Source organism: Octopus sinensis, linkage group LG3, assembly GCF_006345805.1.
Source record: "Octopus sinensis linkage group LG3, ASM634580v1, whole genome shotgun sequence".
NCBI lineage: Eukaryota > Metazoa > Mollusca > Cephalopoda > Octopoda > Octopodidae > Octopus > Octopus sinensis.
Window position 1 is genome coordinate 157,903,904 of NC_042999.1, and position 24,255 is coordinate 157,928,158.

Below are 24,255 nucleotides of genomic sequence, written 5' to 3' on the forward strand. Positions count from 1 at the left end.
TTCTACGCCTAGTATTTTTTGTATTTCTCTCGCTGTTTTCTGTAGTACTTTCCTTATGATCTTTTCTGTGCAATAAATATATTGCACACCCAGTGTGATGAATATCATCAACGTTTTTCATGATGAGAGATATCAATCAATCACTGAAATACCCTTGAGGTATTTTGTTGGGTTTCGTGTATTGCAACAATGTAGTAAAATTCTCAAAGTGGATGCAAGACTTGAAATTTTGAAGAAGGAGTTTATTCGATTAAATCGACTCTAGTGCGTGACTGGTCCTTTATTAATTCCGGAGGGACAAAAAGTAAAGTTAACCTGGGCAGAATTAGAGTTCAGAATGTAAAGAACCGGATCAAATATCGTAATGCATTTTGTCCGGCGTTCTAATGATTCAGCTAATCCTTTCACAAAGAAGTTTTGTACCATACTGAATAGTGCGGTGAAGTATAGAACATGAAGTGGTTCCAATTTTATTTTTTATTTTTCAAAGTAATGGTTTGACCTAGTCGTTAAAATATCAGATAAAATTACTTGGAGTATTAATTGGGGACTTTTACCTTCTGAGTACAAATCGAGTGACGTTTGTCATTGTTATTCATAATTCTGGGATCTATAGAATAAGTACCTGTCACAAACCAGGGTCGTTATAATCGGTTATATCACAATTCCAAATTGAGTGCCTTATACTTTTGTTAGAAATAAGTAGCTTTCATTCTTCAAACGAGTGCAAGTTTGTCACTTCATGGGTGTTTTATATTTCCACTATTTAGTATATTTTCATAGCAATTGTTTAATCTGTTCTATTACTTAAAGTCTTAAAACTATGCCTTTTATTGCATTGTGATCGGAACATTAATAAATTGTCATTGCTACATTTGTTGTTTATGGCTGTCAGTCCCAGATATGAACAATGATTAAAGACCATTTAGTCTTTATTCAAATTTGGTGTATATAGAATATTGTTATTCAAAACATTCTTTCTTTATTCTTGAATATTGGATTTTACTTCTTGTTGGTTAAATGCGTTCCAAATGTGATCATCTCGTTATTTATTCAGATATAGTGTATCCAGAAATAAGTTAACCAATATACTTTCCACATAGAACAGTGGGTAGAGGGCATGGTTAGGGGGCGATTTTACTGCTATTTCCAGCAAATCGAGCGACCACGTAGAGACAGATTTTCTCGTGGATTCGTTGCTACATTGGCTGTTTGTTGTAGTTGTTGTTGTCTTCATCTTCTTTAGCATCATTGTATTTTGTGGTTTGTTAGTAAATACGGCACTGAAACAATCAACAGAGTTAGACAATGCTAGTTTGTCGATTAAACGAGTTTTATTCTTCACAACAAACAATGTATGTATATTGAAGGAAACAAAAACTCTTATAAACACACACATACACTTAGGACAAAAGAAAAAAAAAGCGTTGTTACACATGATTGTTATTGTTATGAATATTGTAAATGTGATCAATATCATTATCAATATATTTCTTTGGATTTCCTTTGCAATTCAAAGACTTTGTAGATTGATCCAAATTTACGTACTTAATGCATTTATTTTACCTTTTAGTATCTCTCTCTCCTTGTGCTGTCGCTCTCCCTAGCTCTCTCCCTCGCTCTTTCTTTCTCATTTTATCATTCTCTGTATATACATTAATCTCTTAAATTGTCTTTCTCCTATATCGCTCTCCGTGTTTCTACCACTTATTTCTTTATATATTGAGTACCTTTCTTGTTCGTTTGTAAACACAATCCACATACACAGACACAGACACACACGCAGACACACACGCACGCACACACACACACACACACACACACACACACACACACACTCACATATATATATATATATATATATATATATATATATATGTATTTAATATATGTATGTATGTACAAATGTATGCATGTATGTATTCATGTATGTATGTATGTATGTATTCATGTATGTATGTATGCATGCAAATATGTATGTATGTATGTATGTATTCATGTATGTATGTATGTATGTGTGTGTGTATGTATGTATGTATGTGTGTGTATGTATGTATGTATGTATGTATGTATGTATGTATGCATGTATGTATGCATGTTTGTGTGTGTATAAACATTGAAGTAGAGAGAGAAGGGGAAAGTAGAGAGGAGCGAAAGATGTGCCTGAATAAGTGGGTATACGTTATTTCTGTGGTGCTGCTCTGAATAGAAAAGATTGAAATAAAGTAAAAAAAAGAAGTTAAGGATGCAGGAGTTGCCACAGTTACGAGAATTACGGCACAATATTTGTTTGTCTGCAAGGTGGACATTACAAGTAGGGTGAACTCATCATTGATTCTCTCATTCTATCAGCAGTCACCATGCGGGGATGGAGATGAGCGCAGCATTTGTTCACTTCCAGGTATCGTCATTATAACTTTCTTTCCTAATCAGTCGTAATGTGCGTATTCACACCTCTTTATCGTTGCATGCTTTTTTTATCATAAATACATACATTCACACACACACACACACACACATGTCTGTATATATATATATATATATATTATTCATATATATATATTATATTATATATATATATTTATATATATAATATTATATATATATATGTTATATATATTTTTATTATATATATACATGCAAACATACAGATATAACGCATAATTATACATATTTATATACACACGAACATACTTATTAATGCTTGTGCGTATACCCACGCGCACGGATATATACAAGTCTATATATAAAAGAAGTGGCTGTGTGGTAATAAACTTGCTTCCCAATCACATGGTTCCGGGTTCAGTCCCACTGCATGGCACCTTGGGCATGTGTCTTCTGTTATATCCTTGGGCCGACTAAAGCCTTGTGAGTGGATTTGGTAGACGGTAACTGGAGGAAGCCCCGTCGTATATATATATATATATATATATATATATACACGTATGCATGTACGTATCTATGTATCTATGTATGTATTTGCTTGTCTGTGTTTGTCCCCCCACCATCGCTTGACAACCGATGCTGGTGTGTTTACATTCCCGTAACTTAGCGGTTCGACAAAATATATATGTATATATGAGCATGTACGAGATATTATAAGGGATATAATATGTCTGACACACACACACACACACACACACACACATACAGACACGCAGTTCTCTTTTTGTCTCTCTATCCGCTTATCTTTATACAAAGACTTTGTCTAAGGTAATGCAACAGTAGATATAACTTTGATATTGACTGGCATAAATTATGTATTTTGGTAGAGTACTCTCTCTCTCTCTCCCTGTATATATATATTATATATATATATTATATATAGGGTATATATATATATTAGTATATATATATATATATCCTTCAACTACAAGCGATGCAATTGCGTCATCGTCGAAACCAATACTTTTCTGTTTGAAAAATACTGGTGGTTACTTCTTAACCGCTACTTTAACTCATCTCTGTCATCAAATTTATATCTCCGAAAACTGACCTTTATTAGATCGAAGTGATGCAAGATGGAGTGTGCCAGATCTGGTCTGTGAAGTGGATGAGGGATCGTTAACTACCCAGTGTGCTGATTGTCTGAGTTGTTACCAAATGTGAATCATGGTGAATGCAAATAGATTTCAGATTCTTCCTTGGTTGTTCCTCCTAATAGTTTCTCTAAGCTTTCCCTGTTCATAGTATAATCACATTCTAGAAAAATCAAGGAAAACGACGCCTTTGTCATCTTATTAATCAGTTATCATGATTTTCTCTGCCAATCGCTGGCTCTCGAGAAGAGATGTGACATCACCCTATGGAATGAACTTGCATTCGGCGAGCTGACAGAATCGTTTGCACACCGGCAAAAAAGCTTTACGTTCATTACGTTCTGAGTTCGAATTCCGCCTAGGTCGACTTTGCCTTTCATCCTTTCGGGGTCGATAAATTAAGTACCAGTGAAACACTGGGGTCGATGTAATCGACTATACTCCTCAACCAAATTTCAGGCGTTGTGCCTTTAGTAGAAAAGATTATAAAGTTACGATCAGTCAATAAATCGGGGAGAAAAAATGAGTCTTTAAAGGCTCCGAAAGCGTCTAGCAGATCAGAACTGACATATACTCTTCTCTTTCTCAAATCGGGTGTCAACTGCCGAGGTACACACTTTACATATACTTTCCAATATCCAGTCTTTCACAATGCATTGTAACCATAGTCCAATCGTGCAGCAGTTTCTCTGAATGTGACTCACCTGTACGCGCGAAACAATTCTCCCTCTTTCCGGTGAATTGTCAGTCGTCGAAGTCGATGATCGCCAATTACTTGCTTTGTTGTCAATGCTGATTTCTCCTTTCAACTTCATTCATCTCTTTGCAATGCTCTCGTTAATAATATTTTCATCTCGGTACACAACCTGTAGTCTTCTGTGGATGCTGGACAGCCTGCATCCCTCCTTCGTCAACAGCTCATTGGTAGCATGCTGCTGGCGCGGGTTTACATATAGTATATATATATATGCCTATGTAGTGTATACATATGTTTGTATATATATACTACATATCTATATATATATATATAATATATATATATATATATTATACATGTATATATATATATATATATATATCTATATATATATATATATATATGTATTGTATATACACTTATATATACTCTTGTATATGTGTATTTTGTTTCATATTTATATTTGCATTTGTATATTTTTATAATTCTACTTTATAATCTCTGACGAGGCCTTGAGATATATATATAAGTAACTCATTTTTAACTGCATATTACCTCAATACATCTGACTAACATAGGCACAATGAGATACCTTTATCTACAGGCTGAAACAGCTGTAAGATCCATTTTATGTGTATCATTTTTATGGTATTATCTTACTTATTGATGTATATTGTTTTATTCTGTTGGATTTGGATGTTCCTATTTAAGTAGTTAATAAATAATATGAATTGGTATTATCTGTAAGTCGATGATGAAAGAATCTGTTCCTCCATTTTCTTATTTGTATTATATATTTTACCACACACACACACACACACACATATATATACATACATATATATATATTATATATATATATATATATATATATAATATAGTATATATATACATACATATACATATATATATATTACATACATATATATATACCACCATATATATAATATTATATACGCACACACCACTATATATATATATTATACACACATACACACAGCTCACAAACACACGCACACACACACATATATATCCATTATGTGTTTGTTCGGTATGTATATATGGTATCTATATAACTTTAATGACTTTGATAGGTTTCGGCCAGTGTAGAACCAGGCCATACTAACATAATAGCACCACCTGTATATATTCTGTTTATCTATCTATCTATCTATCTATTATCTAGCTATCTATCTATCTATCTATCTATCTATCTATCTATCTATCTATCTATCTATATATATATATATATATATGTATATATATATATATATATATATATATATATATATATATATACAGTTACATTCGACGGTGTTCTAGTTTCATCTATTAAGTTATTTATTTTTATATACATAAAGATTTTTCGAAACAGTGAAGTTTCCGAAGCTTTCATATTTTCATTTTCCGAAAAGGACGTGTTTTATTTTTGTGTCTCTTTGTACAAGACAGGTAAAAAATGTGATTAATGTAGGCCATACCGTCGAATACATACAACACCACCGAAATGATTATTGTTTGTTATCTGCGTGTTTATTGTAGGAAGTTGTTCTAAGTTTTAAATATTGCTTCTGTCATTAACTATCAAGTTTGTTTGCGGCTTAATGTTTACTAATGTGTTTCTCTCTCGCTTACGCTCTCGATACACACACACACACACACACACACACACACACACACACACACACACACATACACACACACACATATATGGAGGCGCAATGACCCTGTGGTTAGGGGAGCGGACACGCGGTCGGAGGATCGCGGTTTCGATTCACAGACCGGGCGTTGTGTGTGTTTATTGAGCGAAAACACATAAAAGAGCGCCACGAGGCTCCGGCAGAGGGTGGTGGCGCCTCCTGTTGTACTCTTTTGCCACAACTTTCTCTCACTCTCTCTCTTCCTGTTTCTTGAGTAGCGCTGCGATGGACTTGCGTCCCGGCCAGCTGGGGGGAACACATACGCCACAGAAACCAGGCCCATGAGCCTGGCTAGGCTTGAAAGGGCGACGAAAAAGATATATATATATATAATATATATATATATATATAATATATAATATATATATCTATGTGGCTGCCCCCTCGTTATCGAGTATGGCATAGCACGAAGCTTAATCAAATGTTGTTATCGTGCAATGCCTGTGCAAAAGATATTTTTTTAAGTGAGGAAGGCTGTGCACTGAGTCAATCCCACTCACTAAGCAACAGCAGCCATAATTCGAAAAGAAGAACAAGTCAACATCATCGGTAACCACTGAGCCGCAGGTTTTATGTCGGAGTTATCCCAGTTACCTGAGTTGCCTTCTCCTAGAAGGATGCCCTGACAAAGTCTAGGAGTCCTTCACTCCCAATGGTTTAAAACCGTGTGATCGGGTATTCAATCCGATTATTATATTCCCCCCGCGCATGATACAGCTTTAAGACATTTATTGGATGGCCGTTTACTCTCAGAGTTCCTCCTCCCTTTGATGGGTTTTGTTTTTCATCCCGCAGGGTGACCAATAAACACCCTCCTCACCAAGCGAGCTTGGTGGGGTTGCCGGTTTAGTCGCCGACGACCCGACCATGCAACAGGTAGTACTGGGTTACATGTTACCAGTAGCACTCAGAAGTGACCTGACATACATATAATGTATGTATGTATGTGCACAAGATCTCCCTCATTGTGTCGAGAACGATGAAAACTTTCTGAAAACAGTAATAACGGGTGATGAATCGTGTGTCTATGGCTATGATCTCGAAACAAAGGCTCGGTCTTCGCAGTGGAAGATCCCAATCTCTCCGAGACCGAAGAAAGCACGAATGAGTCGAAGCAATGTGAAGACACTGTTAACTGTTTTCTTTGACCACAAGGGGATCGGTCATCATGAGTATGCTCCACTTGGTCAGGCACTAAACAAGGAGTACTACCGTGATGTTTTGCGGCGTTTGCAGGATGCGATTCGTCGGTGAGTCGGTGAGTGGCAGTTGCAGCATGACAACGCACCTGCCTATCCGAGCAGCATTCCCCAGGTCCGTTAGCCACTGTGTTCCCCAGATCTCGCCCCCTTGCATCTTTTTCCTCTTTCCAAAAATCAAATCCTGCTTGAAAGGAAGAAGATTTCAGGATGTCGAGGAAATCAAAGTGGACGCGATGAGGCACCTGCTTATCATTTCAGAAAACGGGTTCCAGGAATGCTTCCATCAATAGAAACAGCGCCGGATTAAGTGTGTTGCTTCCGAAGGGGACTACTTTGAAGGAGATTAAATGCCAAATTAGTACGTGTTGTAGTTTTGTTTTTTAGCACCAGTCCGGATATTTATTGATCAGACCACAATGTATGTATGTATGTATGTATGTATGTATGTATGTATGTATCTATCTATCTATCTATCTATCTACATACACATACCATGGAGATACGTGGCTTACTGATTAGGGTGTTACACACTCATAATGGTAGGTTTGCTCGTAGAGTCTGTTGACTGCTTCGAGTATATCGCAAGGAGCACAACACATTCCGTAGCTACTGGAATAGATGTGTGTGAGCTATATACGATCAGAATTACATTTCTTCACTATCCAAAAAAAATAAAATTGAAGTCATCACTTTAGTATATTAAGAATCCATCCATCTAAGCCTTCAGAAAAAAAAACAAAAAAAAAATAAAAAAAAGAAAAACGAAAACAAAAAAAAACAAAACTACACTATGTGGTTATATACTCGATGAGAGTTGTTAAATATTTGAAGAGTTAGTTGATAGTTCTCCGCTTGGAACTTACCAGCATTCTACTACTTTGATGAGTTTTCTCGTTATTACTAAATACCAACACGGTAACCTCCTTATATGAAGACAAATTATATCTTCTGAACTGTCTGCTGTCTGGTATTCTGTCAGCATGTAATTTAAGAGAAACATTTTCTTGTATTGTTCCAGCATCAATTTGTTCTTGAACAGAGGAGAATAATTGCAAATAAATGTTGTAAGTCGAAACTATTGTAGAATGAAGTGTACGGAAAATAGCAGCATCAAACTTTCCTATCCCATTATCTGCACCCATTCTCTGCGTATGCTGTCGAACTTGTTCTTCAGAATCTTGAAAGTAAATTTGCAAGTAGGATGGCAAATCAATAATTGTATTTCCTGGTGTTTCTAAAAAAAAAAAATCTATGAACAACACTGTGAATTCTGCAGATAGAAAGGCATCAAGTAATTATAGCATCGGTTGGTTTCATGCTACCACATATGGCCATAGCACTCTTTACTCTTTTACTCTTTTACTTGTTTCAGTCATTTGACTGCGGCCATGCTGGAGCACCGCCTTTAGTCGAGCAAATCGACCTCGGGACTTATTCTTTGTAAGCCCAGTACTTATTCTATCGGGGTCTTTTGCCAAACCGCTAAGTGACGGGGACATAAACACACCAGCACTGGTTGTCTAGCAATGCTAGGGGGACAAACACAGACACACAAACACACGTGCACACACACATATATATATATATACATATATACGACAGGCTTCTTTCAGTTTCCGTCTACCAAATCCACTCACAAGGCATTGGTCGGCCCGGAGCTATATCAGAAGACACTTGCCCAAGATGCCACGCAGTGGGACTGAACCCGGAACAATGTGGTTGGTTAGCAAGCTACTTACCACACAGCCACTCCTGCGAACTCCTACTTACCACACAGCCACTGTCGAACTTCCGAATATTTCTTCTGAAATATTTTACTTCTGGTGAATCAAGTATGAATAATTGATGTAGTTCATTAAGTATAACTGTTTCGTTTGGAATACAGATTAAAGTTGATTTACAGCAAATGGCAAAATTAGGTTGGGCTAAAGTTCCCCCAGTGCACGCTCCCACGAACATTACAATGCTGCAATGGCGACCTACTATCTCCATTCAATGAAGACTATCATGAGTTACATTGTCAACTACTTCTAGCACTGAGTCCATGTCAAGCTGTCTTGTAACATATAGCATCCGTTTTTGTTCTGATAGATTAATTCTGTTCTGAGTTATTAGTTGCTTTTGTTGCTGTTGAGAAAGTCATTGGTGTGCTGGACAGTGCTGCTTAGCATCTCCTTCTAAAACCTGTTCACATTGTTCTTGAGGAGGCTGTCACCCTGCTGCTCTATGGAGTTCAACATTATGTGCGAAAATACGTTAATGTTGTCGTGCTGCTCAGCGCCATTCTACATTTTAAACCAAAGAAAAAAAAAAAAAAAAATAGGCGCAGGAGTGGCTGTGTGGTAAGTAGCTTGTTTGCCGGCCACATGGTTCCGGGTTCAGTCCCACTACGTGGCATCTTGGGCAAGTGTCTTCTACTATAGCCTCGGGCTGACCAAAGCCTTGTGGGTGGATTTGGTAGACGGAAACTGAAGGAAGCCCGTCGTATATATGTATATATATATGAGTGTGTGTGTATATGTTTGTGCGTCTGTGTTTGTCTCTCTAGCATTGATTGACAACCGATGCTGGTGTTTACGTCCCCGTAACTTAGCGGTTCGGCAAAAGAGACCGATAGAATAAGTACTGGGCTTACAAAAGAATAAGTCCCTGGGTCGAGTTGCTCGATTAAAGGCGGTGCTCCAGCATGGCCGCAGTCAAATGACTGAAACAAGTAAAAGAGTAAAGAGTAAAAGTAAACAAAAACCAAACAAAAAAAACTGTCCATTTGCTCTCGCGAAAGCCCTTACTGTACTGCTTTATGTTCAGTATTTTGAACCAAAATGCTTTCTTGTTGCACTTAAGAAAATTGTTATCATCGTTGATTATTTTGCGCACACGCTCACGCTGTCTACGGAAACGATATTCCCGTACTTGGCGGAGAGCTGGCAGAAACGTTAGCACGTCGGGCGGAATGCTCAGCAGTATTTCGTCTGCCGTTACGTTGTGAGTTCAAGTTCCGCCGAGGTCGACTTTGCCTTTCATCCTTTCGGGGTCGATAAATTAAGTACCAGTTTCACATTGGGGTCTATATAATCGACTTAATACCTATGTCTGTCCTTGTTTGTTCTCTCTATGTTTAGCCTCTTGTGGGTAATAAAGAAATAGATATTCCCGTACTTGTCTATAATGCGCAACGTGTTGAACCAAAACGCGTTCTCACTGCTCTTGAGAAAGTCCTCGTGCATATCTTCGTCGAACGGCATTTGCGTGTCTTTGATGTTCCATTTGTGTTTAATACTTGCTTTGTCTCCAAGCTTGCTATCGTTTTTCTCCTGATTCTCTGTGAGACATTTCGCGTTGTTCATTCATATTTGGTAATTTGTTCAATAAAACATGATTGAATAAATTTTATTTACAATATAGAGGAATAGGAAAATCAAAAATCACGAAATCTAAATAGACGCCTTACTTTGCATGTTCAAGTTACATGTAACGTTGATACGGCTTTTCAAAAATTATTTAAAAAAATAGTAAATGGCTGCTTAAAAAATAAGATTTTATACAAACATTTAATTTAACAAACTAAATATTGATTATTTTCTGATTACATATTCCATATTTGAAATATTTTCAATTATGATATATATATATATATATATATATATATATATATATATAGTATATATATATATCTATATATCTTTCATATATTTGTTTTGCAAGATTTTTTATGTGAAATCGTGTGTTGAAACATATTGTTGTATTTAGGAATGGTCATTTTGCCAGTTTAGCTAATAAAAACACAAGCACTATATATTTGGTGCTACTTTGCTTCAGCGTTATTTATTTTTTACATTAATCTTAATCTTATTTGGGCCAGAGTTCTTTCGTCACACTCCTGTGACCGCATCAGTGGTCCTTTGCTTTATTTTCTAGTGGACATTCCAGACAAGCTGAATGAGTTGAATGTGTGGTTACAAGAAAAAGAAAAACTCTTCCATAATTTGTTTCGTGGGGTGACAGCTTCCCACAAGAAACTGGATTTTTGGATTGCTCAAATTGCTGACAGCAATTATGCTTACTTTCCTTGCCTTCAGGAACAGTCGCACATTTCAGCCATTAATCATGAATTCTTTGTGAGTGAGTTAAAACGGACTCAAGAAGAATTTGCCATGAAATTTAAGGATTCCGTGCTTGTGAAGACCAGCTATTCTTGAAGTTTGTTCTTTCTAATGCAGCATTATAATATGGGGCGGCTTTTTCGAAAGTGTCTTTGTTGCCGGATAAATTTGTTTAATTACTGCTGGTGGGTGACTGTACGAGGCTTCCACGTTTTGTTTGTGGTAGGGTTTAAATTTTCCAGTATTAAGATTCATGTTAATGTCTAGGAAGTTGACTTCTTTAAGGTTTGTACAAATTGTGTTTCTTAGGCCTAATTACTCTTATTCTTTTTTACTCTTTTACTCTTTTACTTGTTTCAGTCATTTGACTGCGGCCATGCTGGAGCACCGCCTTTAGTCGAGCAAATCGACCTCGGGACTTATTCTTTGTAAGCCCAGTACTTATTCTATTGGTCTCTTTTGCCGAACCGCTAAGTAACGGGGACATAAACACACCAGCATCGGTTGTCAAGCAATGCTAGAGGGGCAAACACAGACACACAAACATATACATACACATACATACATACATACATATAATATTTTATATATATATATATATACGACAGGCTTCTTTCAGTTTCCGTCTACCAAATCCACTCACAAGGCTTTGGTCGGCCCGAAGCTATAGCAGAAGACACTTGCCCAAGATGCCACGCAGTGGGACTGAACCCGGAACCATGTGGTTGGTTAGCAAGCTACTTACCACACAGCCACTCCTGTGCCTATTGGCTTGATATTTTACATAATTTTTCCTTATTCTATCCATATCCTGTCCGTTTTTATTGTGTACTACTCCCAGGCCATCGTCCCTATACAAACCCAAGTTAGCTTCTTTTATTTCTTTTTTTAAGGGCTTCTAGGATAGAAAGGCCTACAAGGTCAGTTATCTGTGCACCGTCATAGTTCCCCATTGCCACGTCAAATAACTCGTCTCCATTCTTTTTTACCCAGTAGGAATTATCATGAAAGAATAATGATTTCTTTCTGTTCATATTAATGTCTGTATCGGTATTTGTTATAGTGACATATCTTTTGCTAAATTCAAGTGCCTTCTGAAGCAAGCTTTTTGAGATCGAGGGGTAGAACTCTACGATACCGAATTGTATACATTTGCATTTGTGTTTACTAATAATTCTTATTTCACTTTTTTTGTGGGATTTATTAATCTACAGCTAGGATTTTGCGTGAAATTGTTTCCATGCTCTTTCAGATTTATGAAAGGATTTCGTGGGATAAGAATTTCTTCTTTTTCCTTTATTTTAAAACTTTGTGGCTAGATTTTTAGCTCCTATATTAATTGAATTATAGGAGCTTGTTTCCTTGTATGTTTTAGTTATGTTGTCGGTTAGTAGTTTGTAGTGTGTTTGGTTTTATCTGCTTTTTGTTTTCTCTGCTTTAATAAACATGTTCGTTGATGTTTTGAAAGTGAAATAGGATTTATCAGTAAATCTATATCAGACAATATTATACGACATATCAGAGTACACTCAAATCTTACTCAATGGATATGCAGTAGTGCAGCTATTGAATGCTTTAAAAAAATAGACGATAAAGAATCCTCTCTTACAAATCCTTATCTTACAAACAACAGAGTTGACTCTCTTACCGACAGAAAGTTTTTATAAAATAGTTTAACTTTCTCATAAATAAGTAGTTGAAAGAACCACACTCAATAAATCGAAATACTTTTAGAGCAGAAGTAATTCTTCTTCTGAATGAAGGGTGTATTAGATTTGTTGGTATCTTCACTATCGTTCTCTTTCTTTTTCTTGTCTCTCCGTCACCGAGGAAAAATGAACTCACCTAAATATGAAACACAGGCTTTATTTTTCCTTACGTTACATATGGGAATTCAATGAATATCTTTATATATAAAAGTCAAGTTGTGTGTCTGTCTCCTACGATTTAGATTCCTAACTACTCCCACATTTTGCGGTGCAGTGTAACCAAAAGCGGTATCTTATAGTCGTGATTCATATCGAGCCCTTCTGGGTAGTAGCGCGCGTCTACGATGAGTCTACGATTAAAAAAAAAATTACAATCATTTTTCCCCATTTTTAATGCATTTTTTTGCTATTATATAAGGGAAGTAACTCTCTAAAAAGGTATTATTAAATATCAGAACGTAAAAAGCTACAGTAACACCCCCCTTTGAGGTTAGCCATATTGAGATGGCTATTATACTTTACATCTCTAAAAATGCTTATATAGTTATTTCCCTTACAAACCCGAGCAACGCCGGGCGATACTGCTAGTATTGAATAAATTGACTGTTTTATAAAGTTTCAACGTGCAAGATCATAAAGGCGTCAGACAGAAAGTCAATGCAATTTTTGTTCTGACTTTGTGCTGTGAGTTCAATTTCTGCCAAAGTCAGCTTTTCACCTTTAATCCTATAAAAACGTACCAATTCAAGGCATGGTAGAACTAAAAGAAGGACGGAACATATGCCTTGTGGTATTTGTCTCTTTGCCTTTAGAGTTAAAATCCCGTCACTGTCTATATGAATTGACTCTCTTACCAACTGAAGTGTAACCGTCTCAAAAATAAGTAGTAGAAAGAAGTACACGCAATAAATCGAAATACTTTCAGAGTAGAAATAATTCTTCTTCGGAATGAAGGCTGGAGTAAATCTGCCTTCAGATTTACTACAGTTAGAGTTACTAACTCTTACCCCAGATAGCCCGGTCTAACACCACTATCTAGCACATTGTTAGTGTTTTGGGCATTGGAAAACACCAGAAAGATATATTTAAAAAATGAATCATAGAAAATAATGTTGATCTGAGTGTGTGACAGACGCACGGACAGACAGCGAAACAAGGATCTTAAAATATACTCCTTTCTAATAGAGCGTGAAACTGTCGGAGAAGGAACTAGTCGATTACATTAACTCCAGTGCTTGACTGGTACTCATTTTATAGCCCCCCAAAAGAATAAAAGGAAAGCATACCTCGTGAAATTTGAACTCAGAACATAAAATAGACGAAATGCCGCAAAGAATTTTACCCAGGGTGCTAACGGTTCTGCCAGTTCGCTGCCTTACTGAATCTAATAATAATATTTCTTTCTTTTTGCAGATTTCATCGGTAGCTAATCTAAAGATGTAACTTATACAATATCCATAAGACAACTAAAAGAACGGCTCTTATAGATGTAGTGTGTGAGTAATATACGATCAGAATTAGATTTCTTCACTATCCAAAAAAAATTGAAGTCATCACTTTAGTATATTAAGAATCCATCCATCTATGCCTTCAGAAAAAAAAAAACAAAAGCAAAAAAAAACGGAAACAAATAAAAAAAGACTACACCGTGTAGTTATATACTCGATGAGAGTTGTTAAATATTTGATGAGTTAGTTGATAGTTCTCCGCTTGGAACTTACCAGCATTCTACTACTTTGATGAATTTTCTCGTTATTACTAAATATCAACACAGTAACCTCCTTATATGAAGACAAATTATATCTTCTGAACTGTCTGCTGTCTGGTATTCTGTCAGTGATTCTCAACCATTTTTTACCTATGAACTCCTTTAGTTACTATTTCACTCTGGTGGACCCTTACAGCTATTCGATGGTAATTTTATAGATACTTCTTTCAAAATTCCTACTTTGTTTCTCAAATATTAACTTGTGTAAGTTGAACTATGTAGCACATTAGAGAAAGAAATCCAGCTGTTTCTTTTAATAAATACATCTAAATCAAAATTTTTTTCATGGACCCTTAATATACTACTGTGTGTACCCAATTTACTATTTTGCTTATGAGAACCCCCAAAACTCCATGTGACACCAGAAGTCATATGGACCCCGGTTGAGAACCACTAATGTAGATGGTGGCTGCAAGATAAAAATAAAAAAAGACCAATATACCATATTATATAAAATTTGATTATTACACGTTCACACCATTCTACAGCGACAGTATATTATTTCGATACAATTGATAAGTGAAGCTGCTTTGTGCCAAAGAATAGGTCAGAGGTCCTGTGTTGCATTTAAAATTGACCGAAACGGAATATTTCTGAAACGAACAATTTTATTCAATAATATAATAATACTAGAATTCTCACCGTAGGAATAAATCATTAAGGTCGTGGACAAGAAGACGCATATTAACCCCAAAGACTGCATCTTAATTCATTTTCGTCGAGCGTAATTCACGAAATGGTTGAAAGACAATTTCTAGACATTTAAAAGTATCGGGGAGTTTGTGATATTATGTCTATATTTTGGGATGGGGTGTAACCGAAACACATATCATAGACATGTACATGGTACAAACATTATCTGACACAAAAGTCAATATTTGAAGCAGACTGGTAAAATACACACCATATTAAATGAGTGTGTGAATGCGCGCGGCGTATATGTATATATATATATATATATATATATATATATAGATATATTATATATATATATATATATATTATATATATAAATATTATATATATATATATATATATATATATATATATATATATATATTTATGTATATATATATATATATATATATATTATATATATATTGTATATATATATATATATATATATAATATTATATATATATATATACATACATATATACATACATACTTATATATATATATATATATATATATATATATACATATAATATCATACAGACTTATAATATATATATATTTATATCTATATATATATATTAATAGTAGAAGAAATGAGGTAAGAAGAGATCGGATGGTTCATATTAACAGATATTTATTTATATATTACATTTTACATATATATATCATATCATTCAGATCATTAGCGCTTTCTCCCATTCTAGTGGTTTTTTTTTTTTTTTGATTTGAAAACCCCACTAGAATGGGAGAAGCGCTAATGATCTGAATGATATGATATATATATGTAAAAAATGTAATATATAAATAAATATCTGTTAATATGAACCATCCGATCTTCTGATTACCTCATTTCTTCTAATATATAATACCTGTACATCATCTCCAAACCTCCAATATATATATATATATATATATATTATATATATATATATATATAATATATATATATATAATATATATATATATATATATAGATATATATATATACAATATATATATAATACATATATATATATATGTGTATATTATCGTATATTTTATTTATATATATATATATATATATATATATATATATATTATATACATATATATACCGAACGCCCATGATAGATCGTTTTACTACTACAACACGGCATTTTTTTCTCTCCTTGTTTCTCTCCTTGTTTTTTTTTTTCCTGCGTATCTTTCTGTCGAAGAGCGTAGGCTCGAAACGTAAAATACTTTTTCTATTCCTGAGTGCTATACTAATACATTTGTTTGTTTGTACTCCCCTGCCTTCGCCTTTTGTTTATTTTCGTAAACTTTCCTTTATAATAATATATAATATATATATATATATATATATATACTATATATTATATATTTATATACAACATGCAGGAAGTAAATAGACACCTTTAATTTTAAAAATTTCTGATCTAAGCGTCTTTATAGGTTTTCAGCGGTGTAGAATTTACAATGTAATTATTCATTTTCATTCCAGGCGCACCATTATATTAAACATTTGCGAAGAGTAACCATGCCATGCACAAAAGATTCAGTAGAACTGTCAGATTTTCTAGGAGCAATCTGTTGGCCATCTGAGGCTGGTCTTAGCCAGTGAAAAAATGCCGAAAATCTTCAAATTCCTCTTGCTACTGTTAATAGAATTATAGCGCAATTCAAAAGCCATGAAAAAGAATCAACAGATTCTCGTTCTGGACGACCTGGACCCTTGGAAAGGAAGCTTCGCTGTTTGATGAGAATTGTGGAAAACGAACCTTGTTCGAAGGCTTCTGACATTGCAAAAGAGCTGGAAGTTAGTCCAAGAACGTGTGTTACATATTTGCCTAAGCTTGGGTATTACGGACGAATAGCTAGGAGAAAACCTCACCTTCAATCAATTGATATTATGGAAAGAGAGAAACGGGCTAAGGAGATGTCAGAAAAATCCAGTTAATTTTGGGATAGAGTGATTTTCTCAGATAAATCCAGATTTGCATTATTTTCAGACAGTGGACGTGTTTGGGTATGGAGGTTTCCCCATCAAGTATTTGATTTGAAACGACTCCAATCAATTGTGAGACTTGGCGGTATCTCTGTAAAGGCGGCGAGCTGGCAGAAACGTTAGCACGCCGGGCGAAATGCTTTGCGGTATTTCGTCTGCCGTTACATTCTGAGTTCAAATTCCGCCGAGGTCGACTTTGCCTTTCATCCTTTCGGGGTCGATAAATTAAAGTACCAGTTACGCACTGGGGTCGATGTAATCGACTTAATACCTATGTCTGTCCTTGTTTGTCCCCTCTATGTTTAGCCCCTTGTGGGTAATAAAGAAATAGGTATCTCTGTAATGGTATAGGGAGCTGTAAGGTGGTGAGCTGGCAGAAGCGTTAGCACGCCGGACGAAATCCTTAGGAGTATTTGGTCTGCCGCTACATTCTGAGTTCAAATTCCGCTGAGGTCGACTTTGCCTTTCATCCTTTCGGGGTCGATTAAATAAGTACCAGTTACGCACTGGGCTCGATATAATCGACTTAATCCGTTTGTCTGTCCTTGTTTGTCCCCTCTGTGTGTAGCCCGTTGTGGGCAGTAAAGAAATAGGTATAGGGAGCTGTTACCAGCTGATCGGATGTGTTGGAACCATAAACTCTGAAAAATACATCGAATACTTAAGCAAAGATTACTTCCAATGTATTCACACGATAACATAACGAAAAATGAGTTTTTATTCATAGAAGATGGGGCTCTATACCAGACAGCGAAAAGGAATCAACAGTGGCTGACTGAAAATGGGATCAAAAAGCTTCCTTGGCCGAGCTAATCTCCTGACACGAACCCGATTGAAACTCTTTGGGGCATACTAGATGGAGCTATACGAAAACATTGACAGAAACCCGATGAATTGTTTCGATTGTTGCGTGAAAAGTGGGCAGAAATTCCACAAGAGACAATCACAAAGCTCATCAGTTCAATGCCAAAAAGAGTTTCTGAATTAAAACTGCAAAGGGAATGTCAACTGAATACTAAAGTATGTAGTCCTACCTATCGATTAGATTTCAATTGTTCACTTTAAGTACTAAATAAAGATCTTGAAAATTAAAGGTGTCTATTTACTTCCTGCATGTCTGTGTATACACACACACACACACACACACGCACGCACACACACACACACACCACACACACACACACACACACACACACACACACACATATATATATATATATACATATTTGCATATATATATATATACAAAATGAGAAAATGGAGAAATATATCTAAATCAATCATCAACATCAGATAAACCCAATCAATACTTTATTAACCATTACACAATAGCAATGATATTATACATTAATATAGTACAAATATAACAAGACATAGACATAGAAATAGAAATACATTACATTGTAGCTGACAGCTGTTTCGCCGTGAAGACAGGTATGTCTCATTTATACCTGCTTTATATGGCTAATAGGTTAAATGGACATACCTGTCTTCACGGCCGAAACAGTGTCAGCTACAATGTAAATGTATTTCTATCTATATTCTATGTATTGTTATATTTGTACTATATTAATGTATAATATCATTGCTATGTGTAATGGTTTAATAAAAGTATGATGGGTATTATCTGATGGTTGATGATTGATTAGATATATTCACCATTTTCTCATTTTGTATTATTAATTTACGGTAATAATTTTACCTTGCCCTCATAATCAGTAGATGAATGAATCGAATTTTAACATTATGTATTAGCTTTGTTGGGTACTCTCTAGCAGTATATTGGATATATGTTATCCATGGAGGGTGAATTTACAACCCTTATCATTTTATATATTATATAGATATATATAATATTATATAATATATATAATATATAAATGCATACATGCATCACACTCACACGCATAAAGTTTTGTAAAACAAGCAGGGAAAATAGAACTCAATACATGATTATATATGCTCATGTTTTGCTTTTTACTTTTGAAAAATTTAATATCCAACTATGTTCAATTGGCAGAAGTTACAAAGTTACAAGCTTCTCCTGATTATACATATTTATTTATATAAGGGTGTTTTTGTGTATGTATGTATGTATATCACGGAAAGTCTCCGCAATAGCGTATCCTCGAGAAAAACGGATTTAAGTTTTGAAATCTGCGTCCCAACGGAATGGCATTCAGTAAGAAGTAATAAGGAAATATAATTTGCTACTAGAAATAACTCGAATTTTAGATAGCTAAACCTACCCCTCTGTATCTACCATATTTGTCGCTCTCTGACTTTTACTCTTTCCCTCATCTCTCACTCACTCTCTCTCTCTCTGTATATATATATAGATATATAGATATATATATATTATATATATATATATATTCTCTCTCTCTCTTTCTCTCTCTCTCTATATATATGTATAATATATATATATATATATATATATATATATATATTTACCACATCCTCTTACTCTCTTTCTGTCTATGTATATCTCTCAAGCATGCTGTTCCCCGTCTCTCTCTCTTCTCTCTCTCTCTCTCGATAAGACATATAATTGCTTTCATTTTGTTTAAAAGTTCGTCGTTAGAGCTTCTAATGAGTTTTACCTTCATTTTTTTTCAAAGACAGCTACCACACAGAAAATGCAAGCGTCCAAATCTGATTGAATAAAAATGGTTAGACTTTGAACTTCTGTAACACTTTTCTAAAATGTATCTGGAATAAAGGAATCATAAAATCGGATTCAATGTGAAAAATTACATCAATATACCAAATTTGAAAATTTTCACTTAATTTTGAAATTTCAAAATCTGTGACAGCAACAGAAATGATTCCCTCTCCTTATCTATCATTTTTGTCTTTTACGCTTTATTCATTGTAAACTCTCCTCCTTTCTCAGAGTTGAAGCCAGAATATGAATTTGTCAGAATATGAACCTAAAGCGAATTCCTATGTCTGATCTTGGGTTTAATATTACAAATCCGCAAGGATAGTTTTCTGTATCTCTGATCTCTTACTAGTTTTCCCATCTATTTTTATATATATATATCCATTTATATGTTTTAGTTTTCAATTCAATTTCCTGAGCGCACGTTAACGTACATTTACCTCCTTTTAAGAACGCGTTCCCTTGGTAGAATATCTATAGATCTATGTAAATCTGTATTTCGATTAATTTATACAGGATAGAGCAACAGAAATGAACGAATGTATAGAAATTTTTTGATCGTGAGATAAATGAATACACATATCTACTGCATATAATACTGCAGATATATGTTTATGTGTTTATTAAAAATGTATATAGACATAAAGAGGAGTTGGAAATGTGTATTTATATGGATGTATATGTATGTATATTAACGTATTAAAGGCACACGCACGCACACACACACACACACCCATAAACATATATAGATACTTGGACATACAGAATGAATATAACTGTATATTTGTATGTTTGTAAGTGTATATACGTGTGAATACAGTCATCTGTGTTCATATACCAGTATATATGTATAATATATAGATATATACACACACACATATCTTGGTATAATGTATAATATGTGTGCGTGCATGTTAATATTCAGATGAGATAATCGTGTAAGTCCGCAAACTTGAAAGATCTCCAAGTTAAACACACAGTATTTTGTATATTTTTAAATGGGTTTATACATAATCCTACAATTTTTCCATCGTTATTAGCAATGCGAATGTTTTTCTAACTCTTATTAGAGAAGTTATGTTTCAGCAATATGGAATGGCGTCAATTTATGATGGTTGTAGTGAAAGAGGGTGTGAGGAAATGGAAAGAAGAGATTTTAGAATATAAGAGTGAAGAAGGAAGTGTGCTGATAAAATAGACAAAGAGAGAAGAAAGTGGAAACAAAAGAGAAAGGGGGAAGGTTATTTGAACTGTAATAGGTAAAGCTGGAAGTGTATAAGGATGGAGAGCAGAGATTGATTTAAGACACATCTCACAAATGCTCAGGTGTGCATCATCAGTGACATTTATTAGGTCTCAGGGTGTTTCAAGTTTTTCAATAGCAAACCCTCTCACTCGGTTAATCCAGCCAGGGTTGATCAAGTCCCAGCTTTCATCCCATATGGTTTGTCCTCTTTATCCAAAGCCACTTTATCGTCTTCGATGCAGCTTCAGTGATAGAATTCATAGCTCTACTCTTTGCTGCACCATTGACTCCAAACTCAACCAGAGTTTTACAGAATGAACACCCCAGAAAGGCTCGGCGGCCCACCATAGATGTCTTGCAATGTGCTTGGTAGCCCCAATTTTTGCACTGTTCTACCATCTCCTTATATTTGATAAGCTTCCTCTCATTAGTCTCCACTTTTTCTTCCTCCCAGGGTAGATTCGGTTCCCACGTGTTTACTTGTTTGGTGGAGTATGAGGAAATGAATATAGATTGGAATGACTAGAAACGAAAAGCTAAATTGAGATGTAGCTTAGATATAGGTGGGGGCGGGTGTGTTGAAAAGTTCCTCGCTTTGGTTAAAAGAAAATACAGGAGGATCAGTTTATTATGATTTTATTCAGCATATTCCATTCTCAGGTTCACATACTTATTGCAGCGATCCTTCAGTTTTTCTAACCCTGTAGAAGAACTCGGAATATTGGGCCTCCAGTTAGGCCTATCGCGATACCCTCAAAGCCGGGAAACCGAGCCCATGAGCCTGGCTAGGCTTTAAAAGGGCGCATTTATTTTTATTTTATTCACCGCCTTACTATACAGCCACTATTAATATTTCGTTCCTACGTACGTTTCTTCGTTGCAGTGCATTTGGATGCCTAACTGCAATGGATCATCAAGAGAACACTTTATTGCATTCTGTTACGGAGATCAAATGCACACACACACACACACACACACACACACACACACAATCAAGGAACTTTTATACGTCAAAACGAAGGACATTCAATAAGTTGTTGGTTTTTAAGAAATAATTTTGTCAGCAGATACGCATATTTATCTCACGACTGTCACCCTCTTTGGTGACATGGGCGTTCTTATACAGACAGACAGACGCGCGCGCGCGCACAAGTGCAACACACATTCGTATGCATGTGTCTATATACATACGTATATAGGTATGAATGTATATAGATATACGGAGATGTATTTGCATAGCAAGTAATTTGATCTGAGATTGTGTGCTGAAACGAAAACAATTGCAGCGTGGAAGGTGTTTGTAAGCCATTTAAGAAACACACAAAAGCCGTTTGATTCACTTCAACATTTAAGTTTAATATGTCAAGATATTTTCGTCGCTATAAGACCGCGACCTGTTCACTGACAAAATCCATGCTTTGTCAGTGAACAGGTCGCGGTCTTAAAGCGACGAAAATATTTTGACAAATTAAACTTAAATGTTGAAGTGAATCGAACGGCTTTTGTGTGTTTCTTAAATGGCTTACAAACACCTTCCACGCTGCAATTGTTATATAGATATATATTTTTATATATAATAAGACGGACTCTCCCGTCGAAGACAACGTGTGAGTGTTCAATTTTTGCCGAAAGATCTGTACAAGCAATTTGTTTATATTGATCAAATGTTCGTGCTGTTCTTTAGCTCACTCTCTCCACCGAGTCAACGTTGTCTGAACAGGTGCACGGTGTACCACGTATTAGGTGTCGAAATGAATGCTGAGCTACGTGAAATGAAGTGTTTTTCTCTAGAACACGGCGCATCGCCCGGTCTAGGAATTGAAATCACGATCTAGTAATCGCAAGCGCAAATCTTCAACCACTAGGCCATGCGCCCTCACACACACACACACACACACCACACACACACACACACACACACACACACGCACGCACGCACACACACATATACACACACATATGTATCAGGTTATTAAGAGTGTAATGTCCGATTTTGAACTGAAAATTTATTTTATATTATCTCAACAAAAAGCATTTTTTCCCTTGCAAAATGTTACTAATACACGGAAAACGTGATAGTCAGTTGGTGCAAGGTTTGGTGAATATAATGAATGACAAATTACTTCCAAGTTCAGTTCTTGTAACTTGAGTAGCGTTCTTTGTGCACCATGTGCGCGAGCATTGTCTTACAAGAGAATTGACTTGTCTGTATTGACCAATCTCAGTTGTTTAATTGCAAGTTCACTCATCATTTCATCCAGTTGGTTGATGTATACATCTGCTGTAATTGACTTACCAGGTGTCATGAAGCTGCAGAGGATGACCCCAGCACTGGACCACCAAACAAACACCATTAGCTTTTTTTGGTGAATATTATTTTTTGGATTGTGTTTTGATACTTCGTTTCTATCCAACCACTATGCAGAACGCTTGCTTATTGTTGAAAAGAATCCATTTTTCATCACACGTAACAATACGATGCAAAAATGGTTCGCTTTTATACCATGACAGCAAAGAACAGAAAGTTTCAAAACGACGTATCATTTGATGCTCGTTCAGTTCGTATGGTACCCACTTATCCAGCTTCTTTACCTTGTCGAGTTGTTTCAGACGATCCAATACAACTGGAATCGAAACATCAAACCTAAGCGTAGTTTGAGATATATCCGTTTCCACTACAGTTTCCAGCTATCATTATCCACCTTGATCTCAGGTCTACCACGGGGCTGATTTTCAAGAGGAAATTCACCAGACTAGAACTTCTCAAACCATCGACGTGCAGTGCGCTCATTCGCCACATCTTCCCCCAAACACCACATTGATGTTTTGAGCTGTCTGGGATGCATTGGTTCCACGACAGAACCCATATTCTTGATGTATCTATGGGTTCACAAAAATTGATTTACAAGAGAAAACTCACAACATAACCAGACACCATGATTTGAATTTCGAAAAGTGACG

General features: G+C 35.5%; 1 protein-coding gene across 1 annotated transcript in view; it reads left to right on the top strand.

The window, feature by feature from the left end:
• The first annotated feature begins 2,266 nt into the window (after nt 1-2,266).
• LOC118762639 (metabotropic glutamate receptor 3-like) overlaps nt 2,267-24,255 on the top strand; it is a 139,390-nt gene continuing 117,401 nt past the window's right edge. The window contains exon 1 of the mRNA XM_036501537.1: nt 2,267-2,401. The gene's annotated coding sequence lies outside the window, so the exon portion shown is untranslated. The remainder of the gene's footprint in view (nt 2,402-24,255) is intronic.